The sequence below is a fragment of the Ovis aries genome, chromosome 1, assembly GCF_016772045.2.
Source record: "Ovis aries strain OAR_USU_Benz2616 breed Rambouillet chromosome 1, ARS-UI_Ramb_v3.0, whole genome shotgun sequence".
Taxonomy (NCBI): domain Eukaryota; kingdom Metazoa; phylum Chordata; class Mammalia; order Artiodactyla; family Bovidae; genus Ovis; species Ovis aries.
Genome location: NC_056054.1, coordinates 40512489 through 40534608, shown reverse-complemented (window position 1 = coordinate 40534608; position 22120 = coordinate 40512489). Strand labels below are relative to the sequence as shown.

The window sequence follows — 22120 nt, the reverse complement described above, 5'->3', positions numbered from 1 at the left end:
GTGGGGCCATTTAGTGGAGAGGCAGATGCCATCATAAATACGGTAACATATTTGAAGGCGTCATTCTCACAACACAGTACAGTAATTGGTATGGAAAACGAGCAGACCATTAAGAAGGGAAGAGGTCAAGTTGTGGAGCATAATGGAAATGAGGCCAGGTACTTCTGGTCTCTAGGAGAAAAGGGCAACTATAGGGGTTGAGAGAGATGGAAGTGGTAGGCAGAGGTAGGGGTGGAGTAAGAAGCTGCTGTCACGATGGCAATGGGGCAGGCTTGAAGAAAGAGGTTTCTTCAGTGTGAAAACCCAGTGAGGAATCTTTGCTCAGCAGGAGGAGCTTTCACTCTTCAGGGAAAGTGACTTGAGTGATCTACCTCTGGAAACTTAAGGAGGGGAGCTGTGGCTTTCTGTGGAGAAGGTAATGGTAATTGCTGGAACCCACCAGTGAGGAGGGGGGAGAGACTAAATCAGGTCAACTTCATTGCACCTCTAGACAGTACACAGACAGACTTACTGTCTTGTTTTTTTATGTAATCTGTGTTTTTGGAGACTCTGGAGCTGGACTGTTTAGTTTGATCCTAGCTGTAAGAATGTGGGCAGGTTATACCTGTTTCCTTATCCATAAAAGGAAGTTGAGGTAGTACCTACCTCTAGGATTATTTGACTATTGAGTGACTGACTACACCTAAAGGTTTTGGAGTGGTGCCAGGCACATGTTGTGGTGTTAAACATTTGTTGGCTCTCTTGCTCTCTTTTTTTTTTTTTTCCCTTCTAATTGGTGAATATGCTTTGTGTTAAAAATGAAGAGTTCAGATTATATCCAGAATGCTGTAAGATGGTAGGGAAGTGGACCCACTAAATAGAAAACAAAGAGTAGCTGATTCAATATTAGCAAGGCTTCAGTTAGAAATGGATAAATAAAAAATGTTTAGGCACCTAAAGAAGACATTTTCTCAAATCTAGAAGAGTTCAGTATGTAGACAGCCCCAAGGTGGTAAATAAATTAAGTTTTGCCCCATTTTTAAGAAAAAATGAGAAACAGAGGTGCTTTTAATTTAACTTTAAATGCCATCCAAGGTATATAATTTAGTAGGAATGTATTAGGCTTTCTGGGAAAGTCAATATAAAAACACTGTTCTGCTGTCCCTGATTCAGTCTACTTAGCGAGTGGTGAGCTGTTGGCAGAGGGGCGCCAGCATGCCTGTTTGTATAGTGGTGTCTTTAGAGTTGTGTAGAAGCTTACAGTCTTATAGATCAGGTAATGTCCTAGGGAATTTGCTGTTTAAGGAATTATAAACGTTTATGAGAACTCTTAAATAATGTTGTTTACCCTGAATGCTGTTTTCATCAAGTTTCTTTTCCCATGTATGTGTTGCATTTTCCTAAAGCAGGACTTACCTAAACTATAAAATTGTACAAAAGTTGCCCCTTCTTCCTAATCACATTTTGAATATATATTTCTTTCTCAGTAATGTTTATGTTGCATTTATTCATATTCTCAAGAACAGTAGCTGTCATATGGTTGGAAAGGCACTCTTGATGATAGGCTCATTCCATGTGCTCTGATTAACGAAGTTAGCTGTCTCTTCTCCTTGTCTTCTCATTTGACAAGGAAAGTGATAGTAAAACTCCCTAGTTTGTACTGGGGAGGTGGTGCGTAAAGTAGGGAAGTCCAGCTCAAATGGTGAACAGGCTGACTGACCTATAGATATTAAAAAAAAATAAATTTAGGTCTGTTAATCCTAGGTATGTTGGGTAACTCAGACAAGTTGAATGTATAAAGCAGAAATAGATAAGAACACGTTGTAGTTAATGCAACTCTTGTTTTAAATGGTGTCTTAAAGGGCTTAAGGGTATTAGAACTGACAGCAGTTTATTCAGTTAAGCACAATTTTATCTGCAGGCTTATTTGCACAGTTAATTTGCTCAGACTGTAGCAAGGCTGTAATTTATAGCAATTTTTTCAATTAGTAGAATTTAAAATAATCTTTTATGTTACAGTGGGAGAAAAGAGAGAAGAAAAAAAAAATCAAGGAGAAAACAATCTGCCAAATGTATATTTTCCCAGTGAAAAATCTTATTATAAAACTAGCTGAATGGACCACACAACAGGGAGGCAGATAGATGAGATTATATCATAGAGAGGCACTCTGGGTGTTTGGCCAAGTGCACCTGCAAATCCACTTCACGGCTAATTCACAAAATACAGATTTAAAAAGGAAGATGCTTTAATGCCTATATTTAATATTCTGAATGATTTTGTCCAGTTAAAGTCATCTGTAAAACTATGGGCAAGTCTGTTAATCACTGTATATCAGTTACCTCATTGGGAAGATCATCTGATATATGATGATATCTCACCCCTCCCCCCCCTTTTTTTTTTTTAACATATTTAGAATGACCTTCACCTAGTTGGTCAGAAGTAGGAAGGGGAGATCAGAGGCGGCCAGACTGGCCTGAACATAAATTGTAAGCCTACCTGATGTGGGATTTGGGAAGTAATAAGCCACTTGTGATGCATAAACTGCTTGAGATAAAGTTGCTCTTGGTTTTTATGTTCATTCCATTACTTATCCATTATCTGTAGATTGTATATTATGTGAGAACATGGTGGGCCTGATTCCTGCCCTCAGAAGCTGCCTGGCTAGTAGAAGACACAATACTTAAAACAGTTACACAACTGTTACGAGAAGGCTGAGTACCTGGAGAGATGTTTTAGTTTGGTATAAAGCAGAGGTGGGGGCCAGTAAGAAGACGGGGCCTTTGTGATTTTTTCTTTTTTTAATTGGAATATGAAGAGTGAAAGAGCTAGCCAGGCCAAGAGGCTCCGGAGGTTTTCCAGCCAGAGGAAACTGCGCAGGGATCTGAGGTGGAACTGACACTGCAGCTGGAGCCGAGAGGACAGAGGGGCAAACTGGCGAACTGGGGCCTCACCGTAGCACGGCAGGAGACACTGAAGGCTTTAAGACGTGGGTTATAGGGTGGGACTGGAGCCACTGTATGCAATAGAGAAGGATTCCCCACCCCACCCCTGGGAGCATCTCTGCCCACTCTGCTGCCAAATGCCTTGAAAGTCTTACCTCCCCCGATATGCTCCTTCTTTAACCCTTTGCTATCTGACTACGATCTCCACACTCTTAAGATTTGTTTGAGGTCGCCAGTGACGTTTTTGCTGTCACACTGAGGCCTTTTTAATGCACTTGTTATCTGAGACATTTTGATGCTGCTAAGCACTCCTTCCTGAAAGATGCCCCGCCCCACTGCTGTCTGGCTTCCGAGACACAATACTTCTTTCCTTTCTCTCCTTGTCTTTGTTGTCTTCTCTAGGTGTCTTCTCTTCCTCTCCTCTCTCTCCTGACCCCACCAAACACTTTCCTAAAGGTTCTGCGAATGGCAGATCTTCTGTGTGCCTAGAACTGTGCAGGTGACCTGCTCTCACCTGTGTTCCAATTGTCTCTTTTATCCATATTCCTTCCCCCCGACTCCCTACTTGCCCAGATACTGACTGAGCAGCTTTAGGCAACTATGCAGGGCACTGGGGAGGAAAAAGAGGTGGGGTCTCGTTCTTAAGGAGCCAACATTCTAAGATGTTAAACATGGTAATTAAGAAGATAATTTCGGGTGAGGCTAAAGAAACAGTATGGTATGGGTAGAGAATGCTTAGGTAGGCAGGAGAGGGGCTACCTCTGAGGAAATGACATTTGGGCTCAGACTGCAGGAGCCAGGCCATGCCAGGACCTGGAGGAAGAATACCAGGCAGAGAACAGCAGGTGCCTAGGCCCCGTGGTGGGATGAGCTTTCCATTCCATGGTGGGCTTGCTTACCTGAATGTCTTATTGATACCTCCCGTTTAACTGCTCCAGAGTTGACAGCATCTTTTTCTGACCCAGCCAACCAGTGGGTGATTTCTCTGTTCCTCTTAGTACTATGTCTATGCATAGCCCTCAAAACCAGTGGTCAGAAAACTTTTCCTATTGAGAGGAAGACAGTGAAGTTTTCAACTCTGAGGATCATGCCACTCTGACAACTCCACAATTCAGCAGCTGTGTGACTAACTAAAGCAGACGCAGACACAGACAACATGTAAAGCAACGGGTGTGCCTGTGTTCCAGGCGACTTTATGTGTGGACGCTGACATTTGAGTTTCCACTTGTCACAAAATACTTTTTCCCCAACCATTTAAAAATGAGAAAATCGGGGACTTCCGTGGTGGTCCAGTGGTTAAGACTCTGCACTCCCGGTGCAGGGTGAGAGTTCAGTTCCTGGTTGGGAAAGTTCCACATGCTGCGTGGTATGGCCAAAAAAAAAAAAAAAGTAAACTTTGTGCACTTCTTTGTTGTGGAAAACAGGCGGGAGGCCAGACTCGGCATGTGGACCCAAGTGTGCTGACCCCGGCCTTATTTCATCTTGGTTTCTCTCCCTCCAGCCCCCAGTTCAGCAGTCTACCTGGCACTCTCAGTGTCCCTCCCAGTGTGGGGCTCCTTTGTCTCCTCTGCTGTTCCCTGCCTCTGACCTAGCTTTCCTTTCATTACCTGGGTGATCACAGTAGTCTCCAGCCCAGTCCCCCTCCCTCCAGCCTTCCCCTTCCGTCTGTCTTCCCTGCAGACATTGGAGAATCTTCTTGCAGTTGACTCATGTCATAGAATTTCCCGGACTGTTGCCTTTATAAGCTCTATTGTCTGCAGAAAACAGTCCGAATTCCGCCTTTGTGTAGTATTCGAGGGTCCCTGTTGTAAGATCTCAATTTTCCAGCTTATTGTCCCATTTCTTTCATCCACACTGTGCCCAGATAGATCGTTCACTATTTTACATTTGTGCCTCAAACATTGCTCGTGTTTTTTTCTGCTTCCTCACCCTCTGTGGACTTTGCCCATGCCTCGTGCTCTCCATCTGTCCCAATTCTGAAACTATCAGGGTCCCTTTAAGTATCCCTTATGCCTCCGCCTCAAGCTCCCGCAGAAGGCGTGATTATATATACTTAGCTCTCTGGCTGTGTGCAGTCCTCTTTTCTAGGCCATTGTGTTCTGCCCTGTGCTGCAGTTCCTCTGTAGACTTGCCTCCACTGTGCAGTTCCGGGGTTCTTGAGGACAGGGACTTATTCACTGTAATATTCCCCTTCACAGAAGGTACATGCTTGTTTATTCAGTAAATGCTAAATCCTGTGTAAACGATTTGTAGAGGCTCAAAGGGGGAACATTTTTACTAGGAATGTGACTACATTAAATCCTGACTCTTATATGAAGTAGTACAGTTTTGTGAAAGATCAAATATTTTGGAAGACTACTGTGATATTCTTGGTCCTGTCATACGTTTTAATGTTCCCCTTCAGGAATTGATATGTTTCCTTCTGTAAAAAAGAAGAAGAGAAAGACTGCCCAGTAAATCGTGTTTCCTTTCCTGAAAACTCAAGGCCAAGTTATTTGCTTATTTTAGGCTCCTGTTCATTTTTCTCATAGTAGTTTCCCTGCCTCAGTCTTCCATCAGATCACTTGTCACATGTATTAAGTACATTTAATGAACGGTGCTGGTGTGTGTGTGTGTGTTTATGTGTATGAGAAGCCCCAACTTTTGGTGAGAAATAGGAATTTAAATAAAAAATACTAGGCCCCTGTTTTACGCAACCTGATGTGACTTAAAGATGGTGAATATCTTAGAAGAAGCAGGGGAACAGGCCCTGGGGCAATACGGGCATCCTGATGTGAGTTTGGTGGAAAATCAGCAGGCCACTTTCAGAGTGTCTTGTGCTCTTTTGGTGAACTTGTCCTCCAGGTAGCTCACGTCCCCCAGGTTTGTGGGGCTTGTAGCACATCTTGTCAATTGCTAAGGAGAGGGAGCAAGAGGATGAGACTCAAGATTAGTAAGCTTTTACTACGTGTCAGCTGTTTATGTGCTTTGCATTTGATATTTAATTTAATCTTTTAATAGCCAGAGAGTTGAATCTTAATGGCATCATTTTCCAGATGAGCAAACAAAGCTAATGGCGTAGCTGAAATTCAAATTTGCAGCACTCTCATTAAAAAAAAAAAAAAAAAAGCTTTCTACTTTTCCTCCCTCCCAAACGCTTTAACTCTTAAAAAGGCCTTCTTTCTATTGTCTTGTCACTCCCTCCCTTGTATTTCTGGCATTTACATGAGGACCCAAGGAGTGCGGTGCTACCCTCCTTTCCAGCCTAATGCTTCTGAAGCAGTTTTAGGCTTTAGGAGAAGTGCTTCTAGCCACCTGTGTTGTGTTTGGTATTGTTAGATGCTAAGTAATAAAGAAGATCTGAAAGGATTGTTTTTTGTGGAGGGATGAGGGGTGAGGTGAGATGGGCAGTTGGGTTAATTTAGCAGTCCTAAAGATAATTTAGTATTTTCCTGTGAAATATTTTTGACATTTTAAAACCAAGCTCGATTTTCTGTTACTTTATATTACTTGGTTATTGTATGATATGTCCCTTGATTACCTGTTTAGATCTAAGTATTCTAGATGTGTTATGAAAAGCATTCTGGACTTGGAACCAGGAGCAGCTGGTCTTAGGCTTTCCTCTGACCCTGTGATTTTGGGCTCTCAATTGATCCTCACTTTCTCTCCACTGTGAAAGTGAAATTCGCTCAGTTGTCCGACTCTTTGCGACCCCATGGCCTATACAGTCCATGACTTCTCCAGGCCATAATATTGGTATGGGTAGCCTTTCCCTTTTCCAGAGGATCTTTCCAACTCAGGGATCAAAACCAGGTCTCCTGCATTGCAGGCAGATTCTTTACCAGCTGAGCCACAAGGGAAGCCCAAGAATACTGAAGTGGGTAGCCTATCCCTTCTCCAGGGGATCTTCCCAACCTAGGAATCGAACTGGGGTCTCCTGCATTGCAAGTGGATTCTTTGCCACTGAGCTGTCATGGAAGCTGTAAAGTGGATTTAATAGAACCTGTCACCGTGGCTGTTTTGTGAAGGTTAAATAACTTAGTTCACCGTTTCAAACAGTACCTGGGATTCAGTACCATTTAATAAATGCTAGTTACCCACTCCCACCCCAGATACTGAACATTGTCAGAAAGTCTGTAAATGATTATGTAATGTTTACATATTTATAAGTGGGAACTTTATTATTCAAGCTCAGTTCACTTCAGTCGCTCAGTCGTGTCCGACTCTCTGCGACCCCATGAATTGCAGCACGCCAGGCTTCCCTGTCCATCACCAACTCCCGGAGTTCACCCAGATTCATGTCCATCGAGTCAGTGATGCTATAAACTTCTAATGCAGGAAACCCCATTATGTAAATAGCTGGGTTCCCACTAATATACAAAAGCATCAGTATAAGATAATGGTTTGGACTTCCCAAATCTGGAACCAGTGTCTGTGGGTTTGAATCCTACTTTATTTTACAAATTGAGTTTATTTTACTAGTTATTCAACCTCAGTTTTCCCTACTTCAGAATAAGGAAAGCATAGCTACTTCATAGCATTGTAAAGATTAAATGAGCACATGTAATTGTATACCAACATCCTATAAGGTTTTACTACTGTTATTATTTGTTAACCTCTGTCTTCTCATTCTATAAACAGCCAATAAGTCAACTGGAAAGTTCCTGAGATTCCGTCTCCTGTCTTCTCTGGTCAGGAGAATCCTCCGTACGTCGTAAGCCTGTCTTTCTCCTCTGTCTTCAGGCTCTTCTTGCGTACTTCATTTCAGTTCATGCTACCCTTTTCTCATGTGCAGTGCACTTTCATCAATCCCCTTCTTTGTGCATTTCTTGCCTAGACACTAAAATCTCTTTGTTTTATGTGAAAACCCAAACATTTTCTAATAACGACTGATAATCCCAACTATGGATACTTTTATTCTAAGGAGAATGAAAGGTGTGTAATCTCAAGCAAATGAAAAAAATATACCAGATATTATTTATGAAATGCTTATTCTGTGCTGGTCATTCAGATTCGTACACTGAGGCTTAGAATGGTTGGATGACATGGTTCTCTTTGGCTGCAGTAATAGTTTCTGCTCATTTGGTGGGGCAGCTGTATAGTGTTTGAGGTATTTTGTGTTCAATTAGTCTGTAGTGTGTTGGCTTGGAAACCTAACCACGTTTATAGTAGTGTGTACTGGGGGGGGAAATGAGCTCCAAATTTCAAATAACCAACTGGGAATGAATTTTTATAAAGACCCAACTGTTTATAAACTTGAGACTACCAGTGTACTTGTTGGAATATATTACCTGCATTTCTAGACTTTAAAGGCTCATGTGCCTTGCTTAATAGTACACACATCATTGCACTAATTTGCTTTGTCGTCTGTCCTCATCCACGGCTGACCTTTGTATCCCCAACCACTACCATTGTGTTTGCCTCATAGTAGGGACCCTGTGAGGAGACCTAGTTAGTCCTCTTTAAAAAAAAAACCAATGATTTTTTATACTTCTGTGTAGCTAGGTATATTTCAATTAAAAAATGTCAGATAACATTGAAAGAGGAATATTGCCGTGCAGTTAACAATCAGAAGAAAATACTGCTTATGCTAGGCTGAATTGAGACATTTAAAGGTATTTGGGAGCCAGACACTTCTGAGAATATTGCTTTGATTATTGGGAGGCAAGGAAAGCTGTCAAACGAGTTCCTTCTTGGCTTGGAGTCTTGTTTACTTTTCTCAGGTTAGAACTGATAGCTGTAATGGTTTTGAGAGACCATGGAGACAGGTCTGCTATGAAAGGCCAGCATATTTAGTTCTAAGTTTATAGACATTTTCTAGCAATTGTTGTTGAATGGTTTGTAGCTACACAATGACCATAATATCTTACAATAATTTTAAGAGTTCAAAGAAAGCAAAGCCACCCAGGGGCACTTCCTTCCCCAGTTTTACAGCAGAGAATCAGAGCACTTAGTGACTCACCTAAGACGTCTGTGGGCCACCTCTTTAGTATCGTGCGCAGTTTGTGATTGAGTCGTAAATGACACAGAAGATAGTCACATGGAGAGCTTGGGGAACTAAATACGTGCCTGTCTGTTCAAATAGTTCTGAGAAGTCTAGATGTGTTTGTGGATAGCAGATCTGGAGATTATCTGAGAGAAATTAGGATTATGTAGGGTTCAGCCGTTACCCTGGCCATTATGAAGGGCAGTGTCTTGTTGGAGAAGATACTCTAAACTCTTGTTTTGGGCCCTTGCCACACTGGGCCCTTGCAGAGGTCAGGGGCCAGGTCGATCTTACTTACACTACTAGTCCTAGTCAGCCTCATGCCTGCCAGTGAGCAAGCTGGTCAGTAATAGAGTTTTATTGATCGCATGAATGCTGGTGATAGACTTGTGGAAAGCCTGTTTCGTTGTTTGACTGGCATTTCTTTTTTATGTTATTTCTTTTGTCAAGAGAAAAGCCACTTTATAAAGTACACCAAATCTAATTAGACCTTAATGGATGTAACAGTTGTATTAAGAACAGCAAAAACAAAGAGAGTCATTACTGATAAAAAAAGTGCTGTCTTGTACAACTTTCATCTGAAACATTAAACAACTGAAATTCAGAGAGGCAAAGCGATTTTGAGTTAGCCCCATGCCCTTCCCCTACCCCCGCACCAGGTGGCTGCGCTGCTCTTACCGGTTCGAGGAGACAGCACGGCCTGTAATGCCTCCCCTCCGACAAGGCGGCTTGAGTCTAGCTGCTCACAGGCGCTTCTGCTGCCTTGTTCCACAGAACTTCCTGGAGGCCTGGTCTCAGGCCTGCCGCCTCTGCTCACTGTCAAGGCTCTGTCCACACACCTGAGTCAGAACTGCCTGTCCTTGTCTTGTTCTTGTAGCAGGGCCTGCTCTCGGCATATTCTCACTGTGGGATCGAAGACTGGGAAGAAATTCAGTCAAGGTGTGTGTGGCTGAAACAGGGTGCTTCAGCGCAGTCTGCATAACCCGACTGGAGCCTCTGAGGAGAGAATAGTTTTCATTTTTTTTTTCCTTTTACCTTTTTCTTTAGACATTAAAAAGCTTCATTCAGGCTGCGAATTGAAAACTGTAACTTTTAAATTTTATATAAGAAAGCTATGTATTTTATGGGATCTCCATCAATCTATATTTGGTTTTCTTTCTAGAGACATTAGGCCTTTGCATTTTAGTTGCTTCTCTAAAGAGTTATGTCTGGATTAATTTTAGATAATTTATTTATCCTATTTTTGTTTGAAAAGTAGTTACAGTTTCAAATAAAATACTGTTAACCATTCTTGCATTTACTTTTAGAGAAGTCAGGGCCTAACATTGGCTCTTTGTAGGCAGTCATTAGAAATTTACTATAGCTAATGCTGAATTCTTTAGAAATTTATTTAGCATTTTGAAGAAATTAAATATCATATTTGCATTTTATGAAAATTAGAAGTAAATAATAATTCTAAGATGTCACTCAGATAAACATTTTTGTTACTATCTCAGTGTTTATGGTTTCAGCCTTTGTTTTGTGTATGTATGAATCTATAAGTTAAAAAAAATTTCTAGGCGATAATAGATTGTAGTGTTACAGTCTGGTTTTTTCACCAAGTGACTTCTCACAATTTTACCCCTACGAGGTAATAAATTTTGGTTAGAGCAACAACTTTCTATGGTATATGATAATGGTGAATGAATGAAAGTTTGTTTACCTAGCTCTAAAATATGTTGCATATGTATTGTTTGTTTTACCTACCATAAGTAATCCTGTTATATATATCTTGCGTCTACATTTTGGGGGAATTTTCTGATTATTAGGAGACTGTATGGTATTGTTGCGTGAAAGTTGCTCAAATTTTAAAATTTGGGGTATTATTTATGCCATGATTTAGAAAGCACACACAGTACTTTAACAGAAATATCCCACGTCTGCCCAGTTGGTTCTCTAAGACAGTCAGTTCTGCTGGTTTCTTGACAAATAAATTGTTCTGTGGGCTGTGGGATGCCTGAGCAGTGTTTCTAACAGTTGGATCTTCCCCAGAGCGCCGTAAACATTTTGGGCTGCCAGGTTCCAAGGTTTGCTCTGGAGCTGTGAGATGAAGCCACCTAAAATAGCTGGAAAATAATCCTGTGGAAGAGACAAGCTTTGTCATTTTTATGTTTACCATGTGTGCTGCAGTGCACCTTTAGCCCTTCCAAGTGAAGCAGGGTCATCTTTTCTTTTTTCCTCTTATGATTAAAATGCTGGCTACTAATCTTTCATGATAAGAGAGAGGCTCAAGGCAGTTTCAGAAGATGGATCATTTCCTGATTAGTGGTTATAAAGATTTCACATGGATAGTATTCCCAAAGTGTTGTGAAGTTATTTTATTGGTCAGATCTACTTCAGTGAAATCAACAAGACTAGCTTATCTTTGCAAAGTCTTGTGATAACAAGTTCACAACTACACTCCCCAGGGAGCACAGTTTATTTGTAAAATTTTGCTTCAGGCATCTCTCTTGCAGCGTATGTTGTGAGCCTTTCATATTCCAGATATGAAACTGGTTTGACATTAATTCCAAGCACGACAGCTTTTTAGATATCCCCTTTGTGTAAGTCAGACAAAGTCTGCAGAGCTAGCACCATTTCTTCTCCTTTTATTTGCTTTTTCCATGTCTCCTGGTTTGCACAAGAGAGTCATTATACCTAGGCAGTCATAAACATTATTGATTAGCTTTATGTTTAATGAAATTAGACCTTGTCAGTTATTAGTGAAAAACAAACCAAGGGAACCTGTAGGTACGGAGCATAGAGTTGAACAACAGGGGAAGGGCAAAGTTCTTCAAATAAGGCACAGATAAAAGATCTTATTTGTGTATTGTTCTTTGTCATCAGTATTAGAATGTTCCTCCAAAGCCTCAGTTTTCAGAGTAATGCTTAGATGTTCTCTTTTATTTTATACTTGAGGTAATTTAGAAACACTTACATTTATAAATCTATTTCTGTTTTATGCATTGTGTATCTCTCATTCTCTATATAATCTAGGTAGATTTAGATTGTTTTTTCAATAATGGTAATTTGACCTAACATGTTGTTGTATTTACCAATGGCAAAAATTGTGTTATATTTGGAATTGTGCTTACTAAATGATGGAACTGTGTACTACTGTTCTAGTATGTGATACTGCAGATAAAATTTCCAAAGGAGCTTTGGAGAGAAAATTCTTGTTCAGGGTTGTATTGCTCAGTGAACTTGGCTTTTCTTTTGGATGTCCCTGTTCTCTTTTGGTGTCTGAGGATGGGGGGAGGAGGTTTGCACAGGAAAGGTATTGGGATTTCTTGTCTGATGTAACTGGAGCTTCATCTATGAGCTCCATTAATGTCAAGGATGATCCTGTTCATTAGGACCCCTCCTTGTTTCTGCTTTTCTTTCATCGGTCTCATTTCTTGCCACAGTGGGGTTTTTCTCCCAGCGGCTCAAGAGAACAATTGGCTGCCCCAACGTGGTGTTCTTCTGGCTTCCATTTGTAAATCTCTCCGAAGGACTCTTGCTTGGTCACCCTTTGGTCTCATAGGAGGACAGTGATTGGTCAGACCCGGGGCATCAGTGGGAGTCAGGGCAGGACACTGTGATCCATAGATCTGTTAGAACCACATGGGATGAGAAGTTTCTACACAGATAAAGACAACAAGTGTCTAACGTCCTGAATTGGCAGTTAAAATTAATTGACCATTTATAAGTTACAGTTTGGTAGTGTTATGTGCCCGTCTCCAGAATGCTTTGCATCTTGTAAAACTGAAACTTTGTACCCACCAACAACCTCTCCACTCCAGCCTTCCCTCCCACGAGCCCCTGGCAACCCCCATTCTACTTCCTATCTCTATGAATTTGACTAAGCCAGGTACCTCATTTAAGTGGAATCATACAATATTTATCCTTTTGTAATGAATGTATAATTTTCTCAAGGTTCATCCATGCTTCAGTATGTGTTAGAATTTCCTTGCTTTTGAAACCTGAATGCTATTCTATTCAATGTATGTATCGCATTCTGTTCATCCATTCATCCACTGGTAGACACTTGGGTCGCTTTCACCTTTTGACAATTATGAACAATGCTGCTGTGAACATAGATATACAAATATCTCTTTGAGACGCTGATTTCAGTTGTTTTGTGAACTGGCATTTTTTTTTTGTTGTTTTTAACACAACTCTTCAACAGATCTAGAACTAAGTTTCTGTTTTTCCATAGAATATCTGCCCTGTATGTTAACCTCCTTATCATATCACCTTCACTGGTCACTTAAGCCATAAGCCGGGGCTTATTTTGACTCATCTCTCCTGGATTATTAGTCACCAAGTTTGATAGATTTTAAACAATTGAATATCCTTTTAGTCCAATAGCTTCCCGTAAGTATGGTTTGTTCTCAAGGGGCTCTGTGAATAAAGAAATTTATGGTCAGATAAGTTTGAGAATTGCTTGATGTTGCTTAATTTTTACTTTTCTGGAAGAACAAAAATAAGAAACTGTTGAATGTTACTCAGTCAACTGTTTTTCAGATATGTGACCATGGAGATACCTTTTCACTTAATATTTACAAGAAGTTGAGAAAGAAACACATTTCTCATTGCTCCTTGTCTTTCACCCTCATTCCTTACTGCCTATTTGTTGGTTTTGTCTCTGGCTTGGACTATAGCCCAAATATCTGAAATCAGGGGGTTTAACTTTTTTTTTGTCTTATCGATTCATCTGGCAGGCAATTGAAGCCTCCTTTTCTTGGAATAAAAACTTATATGATTAAATTTGTTAGTGAAGAGCTGGTCTCTGGTTCATTTTCAGTTGCTGCAGCCCGGAAATACTGAATGGTGGGGAGTAGTGTGTGCAGTGACATTTGGACAGTCTGTGTGGACAGGTTTTTGACTTTCTCTGTCACAGTTTATTCATCTGTTAAATGAATATACTAGTAGTACTTCATAGGGTTTTATGAGAATTAGGTGAGTCCTTATGTTCAAAGCACTTAGAACAGTGACTGGTATATGTCAGTGTCCAATAAATGTTAGTTGCTATTTGTTTCCTCACTCCCTTCCTGATGTAGTAACATCATTTTTTATCATCTTATTGGAAAAGATGATTTATAGTTCCTGTGAAGTTCATCATTCAGAGATTTTGCATGCATTTCAATAGTTAATCCTCACTGAAAGGGAAAAAAATCATCTGATAATGTTCCTCATAATTAACTTTTCTTGGAGCTCATTAATTGGCAAATATAGACCATCCTTTTATTACTGTAGTGTTTGTTTTATTTAGCAAGCATTTATTCACAAGACTTAGAAAACAGAATACTAGCGGAAACACCACAGAAGGAAGCGTGGTTATGAGTAACTGACTGACTTAGAGCATTTTTATTTTTACTGAGACTTACCTATTTTTCTTTTGAGAGTTTCAACAGGTAAGAGCAGGAGTTCCAGTCATAGATAACCCTGTGACTTTGGACACGTGACCTAATGCCTTGCCATTTACTGTGTACGCCCACTTGCTTATTTGCAGAAATGTGGCTAGTTTTACCTGCTTGGGTTAATTTGAGTATTAATGAGACAACATGTGCAGAAAACTTTCCTGTGGTGGGTGATCTGTACGTGGTTTCACCATTTCTTCGTGCAGCAGAGGCAGAAGAGGCTCCTTGTGACACCTGTTGCTCAGCTCTGATGCTCCTCCCTCTGTGGTGGCACGTTTCCCTCTTCTCAAGGCTTCATTGGCAAGCATTTTGAACTTTTCATTATAATTATCGTTAGTGGTGGTGGTAGTGTTGATACTCTGTTTGACATGGGTACTGAATGCACATGCTTCAGAAAGTAAACCAGTATAATGGTATAGATCGGAAAGGCTTGCTTCTACTTTTGAAACTGGCAGTTTCCTTTCCTGCCCATTTAAGTAACTGCTTTGATTCATTTCTTGTGTCCAGATATGATTATACACAAGTGTATATTCTTCTCTACATGTTATACAAAAGGAAAGCATACTCTATATACTTTCTGTACTTCGCTTTTTTCATTTTACAGTATATGCTTCTCTTTTCTGTATTAGGACATAGACTAGACTGTTTATTCATGTGGACATGTGTATATGTGTACGCATGTGGGTATTAGAGCTCCAGTGTGTTCTGTACCATGGTTTACTTAACCAGTCTTCCTATTCATGGATACATTATTTGTTTCTATGCGTTTACTACTGCAAACAGTGCTTCTTTGTATAATCTTATATGTACAAGGTTGAATAAATTCTTAGGGTTGTTGGGTTAAAAGATAAGTGCATTTATAATTTCTTTAGAAATAATTTTTATCGATAGTAAATTGCTCTCCATTGGATTCATACCATTTTGCATACATTGGCTTTTATTTATTTATTTTTTTTGCATTACAGACAGCTCTTTCTCCACCCTTCACACCGTTTTTTGAGCTGCTGTCTTGTCATAGTAGAGGACAGAGGAGCTGGTGTGCTGCAGTCTTTGGGGTCGCAGAGTCTCACATGACTTCAAGACTGAACAACAGCTTGTCAGTGTGGAGGGAGTTGTACAAGTGAAGGAGATCTCATCTCCTATTTCCTAATTGGTGGTGGGCTGTTCAAGTCTAGTGTTTTTCAACCTGAGCAGTAGGACACAGTTACACTGTGGTATGAGCCTAGGCATTCTGGCCATTCTGATCTACTCTTTTAAGTCTTGGGACTGAGGATGGAATGGCTGGTTGTATTGTGTGTCTGATTCACTAAGTAGATCTGCGGGGACAGTCAGTTGCTCTCTACATAGAACATTATTGGCTGCTGGCTCCCTTTCTTGGAAGTTACTTAGGTTTGAGAAGTGATAATTTTTTTTTTTTTTTTGCAAAAGTTATTCCTATTTATTGAGGATTTAGAATACAGACAAAAGAATAAAAACCACTTGGAATCCCTTAACCATAATCAGTATTTTGGTGAGTATCCTCTCAATCTTATGTGCTCATGTCCCAAATAAATTGTGTTTATACACTGCATGATGTTTTATAACCTTGCCCCCATTTATTAGCTAATTGTGAATATTGTCCCATCTTCCAATAATTACACATGTATATGGGTTTCCCTGGTGACTCAGATGATAAAAAAATCCACCTGCAATGTGGGAGACCTGGATTCACTTCCTGGGTTAGGAAGATCCCCTGGAGGAGGGCATGACAATCTACTCCAGTATTCTTGCCTGGAGAATCCCCATGAACAGAGGACCGTGGCAGGTTACAGTCCTTGGGGTTGCATATATACACTTATGATTATTATAGCTTGATGATTCTTATAGCTAAATTTTGTATATCATTGTTACTTGTTTAGAATAAATTGCTAGAACTTTTAAGTCAAAGAGCATTTACAAATTGCTATTCAAAACCCACATGTTTGTATTTCTATTTTAAAAATAGTTATAACCTTTATCTAAAATAGTTTTTAATCTAGAAAAGCTCACTTTACATGAGTTTCCAACTAATTATTAGAGTCAAAAAAGCAAATAAAACCAGAGAAAATCTTCTGTAGAAAAAAATACACCAGGAACATTTCTACGTGTGAAAAAGAAGCAAGCAGTCTTAACAGCTGAACATCCGAGTCTTAGTCTCAAACCCATCTCCCCTAGTGAACACTACTATCAACCTTGAGAGCTTACTTGTTCTTGTCTTTCTTCACTGAGTAGATGAAATATGTTAAGATGTCTTTTTCATTCACTGAAACCAACTATCTTGACAAGTTGTGCTTTATTAAATCCTGGTCTGGCTGGGGGTGTGAAGTGTCTTTTTTTATCACCTAAGTGTATTCACCTGTAATTGATGTAAGCCAACCTCCGGAGTAGCAACATCTTGAACAGGTGAATCTCCTCCATCATCATCATTCCCTTTTCTGTTTCGGATGCTCTGAATTAAGTTTTTATGAAAATCACAAATATAGGGATGTTTTGCCATCTTGTTGTGGCTTCTCCTTTGCCCTTGGATGTGGGGTATCTTTTTTTTGGTATCCAGGGATCCAGCATTCTCCTGTTGATGGTTGCTCAGCAGCTAGTTGTGATTTTGGTGTTCTCACAGGAACAGATGAGTGCACGTTGTCCTACTCTGTCATCTTTAACACAGTCACATGATGTTTGTATTTCTAAATGAGAATACTTGTTTCATCATTTTGTGGATATTATAATTTAAAGCAAATTTCCAGTCTATTAGTAAAAAAAAAAAAGATAAAATCTATAGATATTTGGTTATTGTTATATTAAAATTTTTGTGTGTGTTGAGAACTCATGTTTTCTTTATGGATTACCTTGTTAAGCCCTTTGTCTATTTTATTACTGGTATGGTTGTGTTTTTCTTTATTTTTAAAATAAGCTATATATTAAGAATATTAATTTTTTGTGATACATGGTACAAATATTTTTCTTCTGGTTATTTGCTTATATACTTATGGCCTGTTGGTACAGAAATTTTAAATTTTTTGTACTCAAATTTATCAAATATTTCTTTATAAGGTTTCTACTTTTGATGTCATGTTGGAGAGACCTTTTGACTTGCCTAATTGTAGGTGTTTATCTCTATTTAGACTTAGTATTTGGTATATTTGAAATTTTTAAATGATGGAACACATATTTTAGTATAAGGTATAAGATGAATGTTATTTTTCTTAATATTTTCTTATAACTTACTATCCAGTTATCTCACTACAAAAAAATTATCATTCTTTGTACTGACTTGAAATCCATGTCTTCAAAAATTGTTCTGTTTTCTTAAGCATATATACTAAAATCTATACCAAAGTTCTATAGAAAGGACTTCACAGCCCTGGACTGTTTTCAGGACATTGGTGCCAGGGTGATATTAAGGAGGTAGCTTAACCCTCTCTTTGACTCAGTTTCTTCCATGAAGTCATATTTGACCTTCAACCAGAGTTGCTAAGGAGGATCTGATAAGAAAGTAGATATAAATCAGGAAGTTCTATTTAGAGAATAAGTGTTTGTAATACTAATTAGGATGGGGCCAGGAATTCTGAGGCTGTATAGCAACGCTTAAACTAGTAACACAACATAATAAAAGGTTACATTTTGATTTTGGGAGAATTAGAAAAACCAACCAAAGAGCTTCCCTGACTTTTGAGTAATTTCTCATTAGCCAAATAGAACTGAATCATTGAAATAAAAAATTAAAAAAAAATCTATTTAAGGGATTAAATACAGGCATTTCTTTAATGATTAAACATAGAAAGCACATGTAATGCTACGTTTTCCACATTATGATATTCTTCATTTGGTCTTTTTCTTTTCTCAAAAATTAGGATAATTACTTTACTTTGAACAAGAGAGTGGTATAAGCAACTGTTTGGGCTCCATAACATGTTCTTCTCCCATTCTGCTCCAACCCCAATATAAAATTTTAGGATAAAACATGTATTATGTTTAGCTAATTATGTTATCTACTGTTATTAGTTCTAAGGCAGTCATGGCATTGACTGATAATCTGGCTTAAAGTCTAAGAATCATATTCATGTCGAGCATGCTAAATAGTTGGATTTGGGAAATGAAACTTTCGTTTGGGTTACAGTTGAGTGTGTATGTTAATAAAGAGTTACTGAACCCCCTATTCTTGTTCAGTTAAAGAAGATGAATGTGGTTTGTCCACATTTTCACAGTTCCTTCCATGTCAACACCAGTTTTGTTGTCCCTTTACCTGAAGAATATGCTGAAGAAATAATCTTGCAAAGGAAAGATCGCCTAGCTTTGAGTCTACAATGAAAGTGCAGAAAGTAAACAATAGTAGTTTTCTGCTCAGTTATGTTTAGAACTTTTTGTTGTTGTTCAGTTGCTAAGTTCTGTCTGACTCTTTGCCGCCTCATGGACTGCAGTATGCTAGACTCCTCTGTCCTTCCAGTGAATATTCTGGATTGATTTCCTTTAGGATTGACTGCTTTGATCTCCTTGCATGCGGTCCAAGGGACTCTCAAGAGTCTTCTCCAGCACAGCAGTTTGAAAGCATCAATTCTTGGATGCTCAGCCTTCTTCAGGACTTCTACAAGTAGTGTATTAGTCTCTAGAGGACACCACTGTTCTGCCTGTGCCAAAAATTTCATGTATTCTCCTTGAACATCAAAATGGCCTACTCTGGTTCTCCAGCAGATAGCTGGAAGAAAGCAGCATAGTTCCTTTCATCCACTGTGAAGCAGCAGTAAATTCCTGCAGAACGTGTTAGCATGTTTTCTTTCCCCATGAAAATCTGGGTCTGCCGTCCTCTTTATCTCTTATAGCCAGATAATCTGCTTCCATTTAAGGTATATCAAATTTTATTGTTCAGATGTTCTTCATAAAATACCTTAGTCTTTTCTTCTAATTCGGTAGTTTATTTGCGTATAGGTATTCTTTTGAGGGGTAATTTTTCTCTTTTTTGGATTTTTGTCTAATTCTGGATCATTTTCTTATTTGTTAGCAACCTGTTTCCAGTAAAAGACACCAAGCTGATACAGAGGATCTAGGTAGGCTGACTGGACTTCAGCTTATCCAGCTTCTGCAGATCTATATACCACACCTCCTCTATCTTCCCTGCCTTGGCAAAAGAATTGCCTGGAAATCTGTGTGTGTGTGTACCTGTGTGTGAGCGTGTGTGTGCACGTGTGTGTGTTGGGGCACTGATGGGACATGGCTGACCATGACATGGCTCTTCATTTGGTCTTTAGATTCGGACATTGCCAGTAACCTTACTGAGTCAGGTATCTGATTTCATATTGGAGATCTGATAGTTACTGACTTTGAGACCATAGTCATTTCGTACCTAAGTCATTTCATACTTCTGGGCTTTGGTTTCTTCATCTATAAAATGAAGCTCCTTTGTAAGAATTTGGATATAATATCTCGTTTCAGCCCCGATTTCTTGGGCAGGAGGAGCAGAGGACTCTGAAAGGAGGCCAGTTTTTTTTTTCATTCCAACCAAGGGCATTTTGAAATAACTTTACCTTTTATGTCTGATTTTACCTTTCATGTCTTATTATTAAGACAGTAAAAAGCAGTTAAACCTCAATAAAAGTCCCAGTGAAAGAATTTCCGGTAATGTCTTTGTGTTCTGTATTTAAAAATGTTTCCATAGAGTTAAGGTATAATTTTTTTTTTCGAATATGGATACAAGTTACAGTAAATTCTTAGCTCTTTTGAACCCTTAGGGGTGAATCATTTTGGGACAAACAAGTTTTCTAGATGAGTGAGAATTTAGTTATAGTGACCATATGTTAAAAACATAACTTTGAAAAAGTTTGAAAATATTTGCTGTATGCCTTTGCATTGAGGTAACTGAATACAATTTATTTTTCTTTATTAGTCAGGTTCAGTTATGAACATAAGTTATGGTAAGCCCTGTGCTCATAGCATGGATTTGAAATAGAAAGACCTGGGTTTAAATTTAATTTTTATCAGTTATTGACTCTGTTGCCTTGGAACAGAAAATCTCTCTTCACTTTTGTAATTTTTTAAGAAACTGAGATTGAAAAACTTGATAAAAAATAGATCTTCCCTAAATTATGGCTCTTATGATTATTGTCATAGGAATATCTTCCAGGGTCTATTGAGTTGTATATATACACAACGCAGTGTATTTGTTTCATTCTAACTAGATTTGGACTAGAATTCTTGTCCTTTCTATAGTTTTTATTACCTTCCCTGTTTTCTTATAGGGTTTGCAGACTTCCTGGCGTCGAGTCATTTTATACTTAGTGTTAAGTGAAAAGACATGGAAACCGGTAATGTTAATGATTATTTGTGTGAAATTTCTGCAACATTCCTTTTTGTTGAACTCATATTTTATGTGTGTTCCAAAACAATGCAGCTTAGCACCATTAAAACATAAAGAGTATCCTTGCACGCTGGTGTTCATTTAGAAAGGAATACTATTGAGCCACGCAGTAGTGAGACACACAGTCTGCGTTGTTGTTCTTTTATTTCCTGTCCTCCTTTTATTGACTTGTATGACACACATACACTTGTGGTATAATACATCGGAGTTTCAAAGTACAGACTGAAACCATGTGGTTTTCTGTGAGGTTTTTTTTTTGTTGTTGTTGTTGATTTTTGTTTTAAACTTTGTGTGGGGATTATATCCCTGACGACCTTGATCTTACAGATTACACATCTACGATGTGCCCAGTCCTTGTGTGTTAGATGGAATTATTCCCAGTTAAAGATGAGGAAACCAAGATTTGGAGTAATTAAGTACGTTTTTCATCTTATATATGAGTAACTCTTTGACTGCAGGAACTCATGCTTTTACCCTTAAACTGTGTTGTATGTTAGCTCTGAACTACTATAGTGACTCCAAACTTCTGCAGAGTGTTCGTATCAGGTGGCCAAAGTATTGGAGCTTCAGTCCTTCCAATGAATATTCAAGGTTGATTTCCTTTAGGATTGACTGGTTTGATCTCCTTGCTATCCAAGGAACTCTTAAGAGTCTTCTCCAGTACCAGAGTTAGAAAGCATAAAGTTCTTTACTAAAGGGCCATTTTGGTGTCATAATTGCACTTAATTTTTTAAAAAAAATTTTGAAATAACTATAGAGTGACAGGAAGTTGCAAATTTAGTACCAGGAGAGCTTGTGTTGTTTAGTTGAATATTAGCGTAAGTGATGTGCTTTTCTCTTTAATTTTTTTTTTAAGGTTTTAGATTTATGGAAAAACTTTCTAAGATGAAAGATGCTCAGTGCTGGATTTCTGAAACCTTGGAACTAGTTTTCTGAATAGCCTCAGGTACAACTAGAATGATGACGGAAATCCAGATGGCGCTGGTCAGGACTGTGTCTTTGTCAGAAACATGAAGTGGTTCCCTGGAAGCCAGAAGCACCCTTAGAAGGAGAAATATGCCGTGGAGTTCTCTGGTCACTCCACTTGAGCCTCTTGAGCCTTTGAGCTTCCTGTGGGTGCTTGGAGTTTTGCAGATAGTACTAGTGGTCTTGGAATGCAGTTGTCAAAGTAGCAGGCAATGGCTGGGAGCCAGCTTGGCAGTCAGCTCCCCAATAGCTCAACCTTCATAAGGTCCTGCAGACCAAACTGGGTGAGGAAGATCAGCCTCACACAGGTATTTTATCACTCCCACTCCTCACCCCCCACTTTTTTTTTTTTTTTCCTTTTCTTTTAACACAGTTATTTGAAGGATTTTCTGTAAAAGGCCTGAACTTTTCCAGGCACTCAGGGTAAGTTAAAAATGCATGGCTTTGTGTTCTTATTCATACCTATTTGATTTAACCATG

The 22120-nt window shown here is 39.1% G+C and overlaps 1 protein-coding gene across 10 annotated transcripts in view; it reads left to right on the top strand.

Annotated features, from left to right (window-relative positions):
* JAK1 (Janus kinase 1) overlaps positions 1–22120 on the top strand; it is a 246721-nt gene that overhangs the window by 119858 nt on the left and 104743 nt on the right. Inside the window, exon 1 of one of the 10 annotated variants that reach the window (XM_060410612.1) lies at positions 2324–20621. The exons of the other annotated variants lie outside the window; for them this stretch is intronic. The gene's annotated coding sequence lies outside the window, so the exon portion shown is untranslated. Of the gene's footprint in view, positions 1–2323; positions 20622–22120 lie in introns of those variants that run through there. 10 annotated transcript variants of the gene reach the window in all.